Below are 10,943 nucleotides of genomic sequence, written 5' to 3'. Positions count from 1 at the left end.
CCCCCCCCCCCCCCCCCCCAAACAATGTCACCAGACACTCATCAAGCTAGGTAAGAGATCATGAATAAACATGCTTAAAGGGATAGTTCCCCCAAATTACAAAATGGCATATTGGTTTCCTTATCCTGTAAGCTTTCTATGGACAAGGTATGACTTCAATCCATGCTTTAGTTTAGTTTCCCTGGCACTGTTTCTAAATGCTAACATTTTAGAATTTGGGGCACACATTCCATTCAAGTCATGGGAACAATATTAGCATTTTTTGCGCATCATGTCCAAATCAAACGAAAGTATCTCAAATTGATTGTGAAGCTGGCCAAAGTCACTTGTAAAAAATGTAACATGATGTGCAAAAAACGCTAATATTGTTTGCGTGACTTGATTGGGATTTGTGCCACAAATGCTAAAACATTTTTATTTAGAAAAAGTGTCAGCCACTGCCAAGGCAACTAAACCAAAGCATGGATTGCTGTCATAACTTGTACATAGACTGCTTAGAGGTAAGGAAACCAATGTGTAATTTTATAATTTGAATTGATAAAAGACCTAACTAGAGTAAAGGTAATTCAATAATCAATCTTGTGTTGCACCTTGAACCCAATAGCCTAACAAATTAAGAACTCAAAGTACAAACACTTAACTTTTGATGTTCTTTATGAAGACTTCCTCTATATCAAATGTCAGCTAACTTAATTAGTCAGACAATATTACAAGTTTCTATAGTTAAAGGATATCTTCACTTTTTCAGACGCAGTGTCATTTACCCAGGAAGTAATTTATGGGACAAGGAGAGACTGTCATCCATGGTTCAGATTTGTTTTCGAAAGCCACTGCCAACTTGAGCTAACTGTAGGCGACAATAACCAACAATGGGATTGATGGGGCAAGCTAACCATGGTCAAAAGTTGTGGCAAAATCACCTCAAAGTTTTTCAAACCAAGTCTTTGAGTTGATTTGGTCATACAGTTTTGAACATGGTGAACTTGCCCCTATCCATAAATAAATACAAAACAATGTTTCTCATCAGACATTCTTGTATAATGAGGAGAAACAACCAGATCTGAGGTTTCTGAGTGGCGCAGCGGTCTAAGCCACTGCATCTTAGTGCATAGAGGCATCACTGCAGTCCCTGGTTCAAATCCAGGCAGCATCACACCCGGCTGTGATTGGGCAGTGCACAATTGGCCCAGTGTTGGCTGCGGTAGGCTATCATTGAAAATAAGAATTTGTTCTCAACTGACTTGCCTAGTTAAATAATGGAGTCACTGTGACACTTGTCTGGCCTTGTACATGGGGTGAAACATTTAGCAACTTCTACCAATCTTGCAGCACAGTGGCTCGCTCTAGAGAATGTTTCCGCCTCGTTTGATTATTTCTAATGACAGGAAGTGGATCCTCATTACCAGGACATTCTTTGAGGAATCAACCACTCCACTCCACTACGAAGGGGCTAACGTGAGTGGGTTTTACTAGATGAAGTACAGCTACGACCGGAAGTTACTTTTCGTAGCAGCCTTAAGAGAGGATATTAGCCAACCCTAACCATTTTCCTAACCTTAACCTAATTCTCCATACCTGCCTCGTTAATTATCTTAACCTGCTGCATAAGTTCTCCTAACCTGCTGATAAAAAGTCACATAGCTGTATACCACCTAGACAAAACCACCTAGACAAAGGACTGCTGTACACAGATTTACATAAAGTCTGCAGAATTCTCCTCAACCCAAAATCTGTACCTCATCTCTATAATTTGTTCAAGTCAGGATTATACAGCAAGATTGCACTCCCACTTTCCAATAGCATCTTTAGCTACCCCCAACAAATTAAATGTAGGCTACCACATCATTTGAAGAATAATGACAAGTGGGATTGATATGAAATGTATAACCTGTATTTGACTGTACTCCAGATGCCTATTAATGACATTGTCATGCCTTATTAATGTGTATTGAAATGCATAACCATTTCTCATGTTTGTAGGAACTTCAGTGAGTTCTGCAGCTTTTGTGTTGGTCAACTTTGCAATTGTGATTGACAGGATGTTGTACTTACACTCTCTAAGTGTCATTGTAAATAAGAATTTGTTCTTAACATTAATTAACATTAATTATTAACATTAATTAATATGGAGTTGGTCCACCCTTTGCTGCTATAACAGCCTCCACTCTTCTGGGAAGGCTTTCCACTAGATCAGGGGTGTCAAAGTCAAATGGACGGAGGGCCAAATAAAAAAATCAGCTACAAGACGAGGGCCGGACTGTTCGAATGTTCATTGAAAAATTTTTAAATGACGCATATAGTCTAGTGAACCTAATTGAACCTACTGAAAACCTAACAAATATATTACAATATGATCAGATAAATAAAGCAATATTTTCTTATGGCTCTGTCAGTAATCTTTAATTTTCAACAGACACAAAAGACAAATTTCCTTTATATAAATATCCCCATAACATGAACATTAAATGAAAGAAACCGGTATTCAAGGCACCATCAGTAGACTATATTTTCTATTTTAGCAAAAGTGGGCTAAATTTACTTCAAAGAAAAAACAATAATAGCAATTTTCTATCATCCACTCAACTGAAATATTTTTAAAATATAATTGGATTGAAATACAAAAAAATAAAGTGCAAAAATCTATTAATCAAAAACAACACTTTGTTTAAGGAGAAGTAACATGCAGTGAAAACAAATATTAAATTTTAACTTTTAAACTTGAACTGAGTAAAAACTCTAAATATGTGATTGCACAGTAATGTTCACTTGTTTGAGGTTGAGGGTGATACTTGGTGGTGTCCCATCTTTTCCACAAGTTCATCAATGTTCGGGGTAAGGCTCTGAGCTGAAGAAATCCTCAGAATTGAGTGGAGGTGTTCAGCAGTAAGTCGACTTCTGTGTGATGTTTTGTTCAGGTTCATCAAAGAAAACAGTTGTTCACACAGGTATGTGCTGCCAAACATAGACAACGTTTGAGCAGCCTGGATGCGCAGCTGGGGCATTGTGCCGGGGAGGAAACGGGCAAACTCCGCAGCACCCACTGCCGCATATTTTTCCCTCAGTGCATCATTGCATTGGAGGTCAATCAACTCCATTTGGAGGTTTGGTGGTGAGCTTTCCACGTCAACAGCAAATGGGTTACCGAGCAGTTCCAACCTGCTTTTTTGTGCTTCAAAGTCAGCAAATCGGCGTCGAAAGTCAGTGGTAAGCATACCTATTTTATCAGCCAACTGTGTGCTCGGGAACGCACTGGTAGAGAGCTTCTCTTTCATGGTCTGGCAGCTGGGAAAGTGGCTCAAATTTTCTTTCCGCATCTGCGTCTCCCACAGAGTCAGTTTGGTTTTAAATGCCTTCACTGTACTGTACATATCAGAGATGACACGATCCCGACCCTGCAGCTGCAAGTTTATTGCATTCAGATGACTCGTAATGTCACACAGAAAAGCCATTTCACACAGAAACATTTCGTCTCGGAGTTGTGTTGTGTCTTTCCCTTTGCTGTCCAAGAATAGACAAATCTCCTCACGAAGCTCGAAACATCTTTGAAGCACCTTTCCCTGGCTTAGCCTTCGCACCTCTGTGTGATAAGGCAAATCACCATGCTCTGTTTCTAACTCCGTCAGAAATGCCTTGAACTGGCGGTGATTCAAACCTTTGGCTCTGATAAAGTTAACTGTGCGCGTGATGATGCTCATTACATGCTCCATTTTCAAGGCTTTACCGCACAACGCTTCCTGGTGTATGATACAATGATAAGCTGTCAGCTCACCTGTCGCGTTTTCCTCTTGCATCTTTTCCCGTATCTTCGCCACCAGTCCGCTCCTGTGTCCACACATCGCAGGTGCTCCGTCGGTTGTCAAACCCACGAGTTTTTCCCAAGGCAGCTCCATCTCATTTACACATCTTGACACCTCTTCATACAAATCATGCCCCGTAGTTGTGCCATGCATAGGACGTAAAGCCAAAAACTCCTCTGTCACGCTTAGGCTGGAGTCCACTCCGCGGATGAAAATTGACAACTGGGCAATGTCAGAAATGTCGGTGCTCTCATCCACAGCCAAGGAATATGCAATAAAATCTTTTCCCTTTTTCACAAGCTGCTCTTTTAGATTGATGGACAACTGGTCTACTCTCTCGGCAATGGTGTTTCTGCTCAGACTCACATTTAAAAAGAGTTGCCTTTTTTCTGGGCAAACTTCGTCACAAACTTTAATCATGCAGTTTTTGATGAAATCCCCCTCCGTAAATGGCCGGGCTGATTTAGCGATCTCTTCTGCCAAAATAAAACTGGCCTTGACAGCAGCCTGGCCTTGTGATTTGGCTTTTTTGAACAGAGCCTGTCGAGATTTGAGGCCTCGTTTTAATTCCTCTGCCTTTTGTAGCCTTTGTTCCATGTCCATATTCTTGTTTTTGTCCGCGTGTTTCGTTTCATAATGTCGTCTCAGATTATACTCTTTCAGTACCGCCACACTTTCTCCACACAGAAGACACACAGGTTTTCCAGCTACCTTCGTGAACATATACTCCGACTCCCACCTTGTTTGAAACCCCCGGTTCTCAGTATCCACCTTCCGTTTTGCCATTTTTGATGGGTATCTGAAAGTTAATTTTACTGTGATGCTGACGACTGCTGTGCCAATAAATATTGAAATGAAGCAGCCTACTGCTCGGTGCGTCACCTTTGCATTGTGGGAAATGTAGTATTGGTGCGTGTAAAAGATCTGCGGGCTGCCGGCTTGCTGCGGGCCGGTTCTAATAATAAATCAAGATCATCCCAGGGGCCGTAAAAAACCTTCTTGCGGGCCGGATGTGGCCCGCGGGCCTTGACTCTGACATATGTGCACTAGATGTTGGAACATTGCTTCGGGGACTTGCTTCCATTCTGCCACAAGAGCATTAGTGAGGTCGGGCAATGATGTCGGGTGATTAGGCCTGGCTCGCAGTCAGCGTTCCAATTCATCCCAAAGGTGTTTGATGGGGTTGAGTTGGAAGCACAGAAACGTCTAGAATTTCATTGTATGCTGTAGTGTTAAGATTTCCCTTCACTGGAACTAAGGGGCCTATCCTGAACCCTGAAAAATAGCCACAGACCATTATTCCTCCTCCACCAAACATTACAGTTGGCACTATGCATTCGGACAGGTAGTGCTCTCCTGGCATCCGCCAAACCCAGATTCGTCCGTCAAACTGCCAGATGGTGAAGCGTGATTCATCACTCCAGAGAACGCGTTTCCACTACTCCAGAGTCCAATGGCGGTGAACTGTACACCACTCCAGCCAACGCTTGGATTTGCGCATGGTAATCTTAGGCTTCTGTGCGGCTGCTCGGCTATGGAAACCCATTTTAGGACGCTCCTGACGAACAGTTTTTGTGCTGACTTGTGCTGACCAGAGGCAGTTTGGAACTTGGTAGTGAGTGTTGCTGAGGACAGACGATTTTTTCGCTACGCTCTTCAAAACTCGGTGGTCCCGTTCTGTGAGCTTGTGTGGCCTACCACTTCGCAGCTGAGCCATTGTTGCTCCTATATGTTTCCAGACTGCTGGAAATGGCTATGTGATGTGTTGTGCATAGTTTTTTTTGTCAACAGAAAGTGTGTTCTGCTGTACAATCTGGGGAGTCCTCCTGAGCAGGGTTTTCCAAACTCGGTCCTGCAAAAACCTAAATGTGCACCCAGGGGGGACCCCAGGACCAAGTTTGGAAACCTGCTCTTTTTTTAAATTTATTTATTTATTTTTTACCCCTTTTTCTCCCCAATTTCATGGTATCCAATTGTTGTAGTAGCTACTATCTTGTCTCTATCTTGTCTCGCTACAACTCCCGTACGGGCTTGAATGTCATGCGTCCTCCGATACACAACCCAACCAGCCGTACTGCTTCTTAACACAGCGCGCATCCAACCCGGAAGCCAGCCGCACCAATGTGTCGGAGGCTACACCGTGCACCCGGCAACCTTGGCTAGCGCGCACTGCACCCAGCCCGCCACAGGAGTCACTGGTGCGTGATGAGACAAGGAGATCCCTACCGACCAATCCCTCCCTAACCCAGACAACGCTAGGCCAATTGTGCGTCGCGGCCGGTTACAACAGAGCCTGGGCACGAACCCAGGGACTCTGATGGCACAGCTGGCGTTGCAGTACAGCGCCCTTAACCACTGCGCCACCCAGGAGGCCTGGAAACCTGCTCTTGAGGACCAGCAGTTCTACATGGCCCCCAAGGCTTTGATATTCTGTCAGTCAATGTCACCTCAAAGTTCTTCTTTGAAGTTAACAGAAGCAATCAAACTTTTGCAAAAGCATTCAAGGTCATATTCCATAGTCCCTCAGGTCTAAGCTTAAAAAAAGTAATCAACACCCTAAAGCCAACTCTCAATCTCATTTCACAGGAATTTATCAGAGGGTTATTCAACATGCCCACTGTGTCAAGCATTGTGGCTATCATAATGAACAGCCGAAAGTGAGCGATTGACCATGGTCCTGCCTGAAGTCACCAAACAGTCACAGGCATGCAGTTTTGTTTCTGGAACATTTCCGCAAGTCACTCTCTGCAGAAAGAACGGGAGACCTGCCGTCCAGCATCCATGTGATCTAGCTAGCAGGCACGAGAGGCCACCTAATCTGTCCTCCACACATGTTGCTCTACTCACCCAAACATGATACTACACAATCAGCAACTAAAGGGTCCCCATGCATGAGGCGGCTCAACCGGATGCTGGATTCTCTTTGTGTTATTAGTCTATTTAAAGAATAACAGCGGGTGACCAAAGAATATCCTTTCGTCTCACAGTTCTGACATAACTTAGGCCAATTTTGGTTTTCAGGTGTTGTGATTGTGCCAGTGTACGTGATGGGAGAAGAGAATGCAATTTTCACCTTTGTTCAGGGACACATTATTCAATTTCTGTTGGTCACATGTCTGTGGAACTTGTTCAGTTTATGTCTCAGTTGTTGAATCTTGTTATGTTCATACAAATATTTACACATGTTAAGTTTGCTGAAAATAAACACAGTTCACAGTGAGAGGACGTTTCTTTTTTTTGTTGCTGAGTTTACATACTAAACATACAGTATGTCATTAACATGTAATTTTCATATTAAAATAAGATTCACTTTTTTTTAAACTTGCAGAGTATGTAAAAGGCAGAATCTACTGCACACCCAAAGCTGATTTGTGAAGGTGCTAGAGGCAAAAGGCAAAACTGGAGAAACAGGAATAAGCTCAGCAATAATTAAAATACATTTGCATCTGACTGGAAGTCTGGGAAGACTTTTTCCTGTTTCTCCAAGCTTGCAGAGTATGTAAATGTGTATTTCTGCTCTCAGCCCAACCCCCCCAAGACACACACACACACACACACACACACACACACACACACACACACACACACACACGGCTGGAAGCAATGGGTCAGCCGCAGTGCAGCTGGAGCAATTAAGTGCCTTGCTGTTGTGCACTTAACAGCAAGCAATCTATCTAGGAGGATTTTTTTTTGTTTTTTTTTTGTTTTTTTTGTTGAATTTTTACCCCTTTTTCTCCCCAATTTCGTAGTATCCAATTGTTGTAGTAGCTACTATCTTGTCTCATCGCTACAACTCCCGTACGGGCTCGGGAGAGACGAAGGTTGAAAGTCATGCGTCCTCCATTACACAACCAACCAAGCCGCTGCTTCTTCTTTAACACAGCGCACATCCAACCCGGAAGCCAGCCGCACCAATGCGCCGGAGGAAACACCGTGCACCTGGCCACCTTGGCTAGCGATGAGACAACACCCCTACCAACCAAGCCCTCCCTAACCCGGGCGACGCTAGGCCAATTGTGCGTCGCCCCACGGACCTCCCGGTCGCGGCCGGTTACAACAGAGCCTGGGCGCGAACCCAGGACTCTGATGGCACAGCTGGCGCTGCAATACAGCGCCCTTAACCACTGCGCCACCCGGGAGGGCCTGCTTTTCTAACCGGTAGGCTAGCTGCCACCCCCAGAAATATTGTGCAACTGCTTTCATATTGTGCAGCTCAATTGCAACTGCTTCAACTGCCAGTTCTGAGATCCCTTCAGTGATAATGAGATGTCCTCAGCCCTGGCCAGTATTGTTATAAATATACACTGTAAGACCTGTCTGTTACACATGTATTATTATACAGAATGATGTCTAGGGACCTGACTGGGTAAATAAATGTACTGTCAGTAACAGAGCTGTCCTGTCCTGTATTATAATGTTTTGTACTGTCTTGTGTCTGCCTGCCTGTTTCAGTTTGCGTCTGTCGCTGACGTGTCCAAGGAGAAACTGATGCTGATCCAAGCCCGGGAGGACCTGCTGCTCAGAGGGGTGGACGTTTGACCACAAGGCTAACACGTGCCACACCACCTGTCCAGTCCTGTCCAGTAAGTGAAGGTGAAGCATCACATTCTCTAAGTCTAAAATCTTATAATGACATCCCATTCTCCAACAGTCAACAGAGAGTAAGGTGTAATTTGAGATGTAGCGGTGTTTCTCTTCCCGCACCAGGTGGAGCAGTTCCACAGCATGTTTGCAGGGGAGTTTTTCTACATCGGCATGGCCAGCAACGTCCACCTCTCTGCACATTCGTCCCCCTGTGAAGGTTCATAAAGTGCAGCAGTATCGAACAGGTAATAGCTAACAATTCCACAACAAAAACCTAATATCTAACAAATTCCACAACAAAACCTAATACACACAATCTAGTAAAGGGATGGGATGAGAATATATAAATATAAAATATCTGGATGAGCAGTGACAGAGCGGCTGAGATGCAATAGATAGTAAAGAATAGATAGTGAAGGATACAGTATATACATATGAGATAAGCAATGCGAGATATGTAAAAAAAATTAAAGTGCCACTATGAAAGTGTCTAGTGTTCCATTTATTAAAGTGGTCAATGATATCAAGTCTGTAGGTAGGCAGCTGCCTCTCTGTGCTAATGGTGACTGTTCAACAATTTGATGGCCTTGAGATATGTTGTTTTTCAATCTCTCTGTCCCAGCTTTGATGCACCTGTACTGACCTCGCCTTCAGGATGGAAGCGGGGTGAACAGGCAGTGTGGCCAGGGAGGTTATTGTCCTTGATGATATTTTTTGTCTTCCTGTGACATCGGGTGTTGTAGGCGTCCTGAAGGGAAGGTAGTTTGCCCCCGGTGATGCGTTGTGCAGACCGCACCACCCTCTGGAGAGCCCTGCGGTGCTGTTGCCGTACCAGGCATTGATACAGCCCGACAGGATGCTCTCAATTGTGTACCTGTAAACGTTAGGAAGCCACATTTTTTCAGCCTCCTGAGGTTGAAGAGGCACTGTTGCGCCTTCTTCCCCACACTGTCTGTGTGCATGGACAATTTCATTTTGTCGGTGATATGTACACAGAGGAACTTAAAACGTTCCACCTTCTCCACTGGTGTACCGTCGATGTGGATAGGGGGTGCTCCCTTTGCTGTTTCCTGAAGTCCACAATCATCTCTTTTGTTTTGCTGACATTGAATGAAAGGTTATTTTCCTGACACCACACTCCGAGGGCCCTCACCTCCTCCCTGAAGACTGTCTCGTCATTGTTGGTAATAAAGCCTACCACTGTTGTGTCATCTGCAAACTTGAGCCGTGCATGGCCACGCAGTCGTGGGTGAACAGGGAGTACAGGAGGGGGCTGAGAACGCACCCTTGTGGAGCCCCAGTGTTAAGGATCAGCGGAGTGGAGATGTTGTTTCCTACCTTCACCACCTGGGGGCGGCCCGTCAGGAAGTCCAGGACCCAGTTGCACAGGGCGGGGTCAAGACCTAGGGACTCAAGCTTAATGATGAGTTTGGAGGGTACTATGGTGTTGAATGCTGAGCTGTAGTCAATTAACAGCATTCTTACATAGGTATTCCTCTTGTCCAGATGGGATAGGGCAGTATGATGGCGATTGCATCGTCTGTTGACCTATTGGGGCGGTAAGCAAATTGAAGTGGGTCTAGGGCAGGTATTCCCAAACTGGGGTACCCCCAGGGGTACGCGCAATGCCGTTGGGGGTACGCCAAATAAAAATGTGATTCACATAAAAAACTGTTTTTTTTAAATCTTCACATTTTCAAACAGTCCCTTTATATTTTCCAACGGGGCTATACATTTGGGTGAGGTTTTTTTTCTCGCCTGATGAGCCTCGTTTCACTGCCAAAAATAAAATCAAACCATCTAGTGTTCAGAGAAATAGCAACACAATGTCAAATACAGGTAGCCTAGTCAAATAATTAACATCCAATCACATTATCCGTTACTCTCTCGTGGGAATTACACTAACGGTCCATATGTAGCCAAACGTAACTGCTGCTCATTCCGTTTGCTCAAAAATGTATCAATGGTTAAAAAAAGTAAGGCATAGAGACACATACCAGCTCTACTGGTAGTCCTGATACTACCAGCAGTACTACACCTGCACCTGTTGACGACACAAGTTGTTCTGCTTCCACGAACACATCCAATGCTAGCATCAGTAATTCTACATTTGTTGTTATAGCCCAGCTAGCATGGACACTGACAGTTGTGAATCTGATGCAGCCGAAGAGCTACTGCCCCCTTACCCAGGAAAGCACCGAACAACAGACAGGGATGTTGGACCATCGAAGTGACGCAAATATGATGAGAACTACATTGATTTGGGGTTCACTTACATTGGGAGTAGTGCCTTTCCTCAGCCACAGTGTGTTATATGTGCAAAAATAATATCTCACAACTCGATGAAACCTTCACTCTTGCGCAGACATTTAGAAACAAAACATGCCAATTTGAAAAATAAACCACCAGAGTTTTTTGAGCGAGAATTAAGACGACTTTCGAGTAGTAAGACATGTATAAAAGCAACAGATACCATTAATAAGAAGGGGGGCTAGAAGAGTCTTATATGGTCAGCTACCGAGTGGCTAGGACAGGCAAGCCCCATACTATTGTGGAGGACTT

At 44.2% G+C, this 10,943-nt stretch overlaps 1 long non-coding RNA gene across 3 annotated transcripts in view; it reads left to right on the top strand.

Annotated features, from left to right (window-relative positions):
* The first annotated feature begins 8 nt into the window (after positions 1-8).
* Positions 9-10,943, top strand: part of LOC118966046 — a 17,241-nt gene continuing 6,306 nt past the window's right edge. For 2 of the 3 annotated variants that reach the window (XR_005053246.1, XR_005053244.1), the window contains exons 1-3: positions 9-50; positions 8,250-8,390; positions 8,505-8,626. This is a non-coding gene — a long non-coding RNA (uncharacterized LOC118966046). The remainder of the gene's footprint in view (positions 51-8,249; positions 8,391-8,504; positions 8,627-10,943) is intronic. The other variant, XR_005053245.1, reaches the window with a different exon arrangement.

The sequence above is a fragment of the Oncorhynchus mykiss genome, chromosome 9 (assembly GCF_013265735.2).
Source record: "Oncorhynchus mykiss isolate Arlee chromosome 9, USDA_OmykA_1.1, whole genome shotgun sequence".
NCBI lineage: Eukaryota > Metazoa > Chordata > Actinopteri > Salmoniformes > Salmonidae > Oncorhynchus > Oncorhynchus mykiss.
This window is presented reverse-complemented; position numbering and strand designations above follow the sequence as displayed.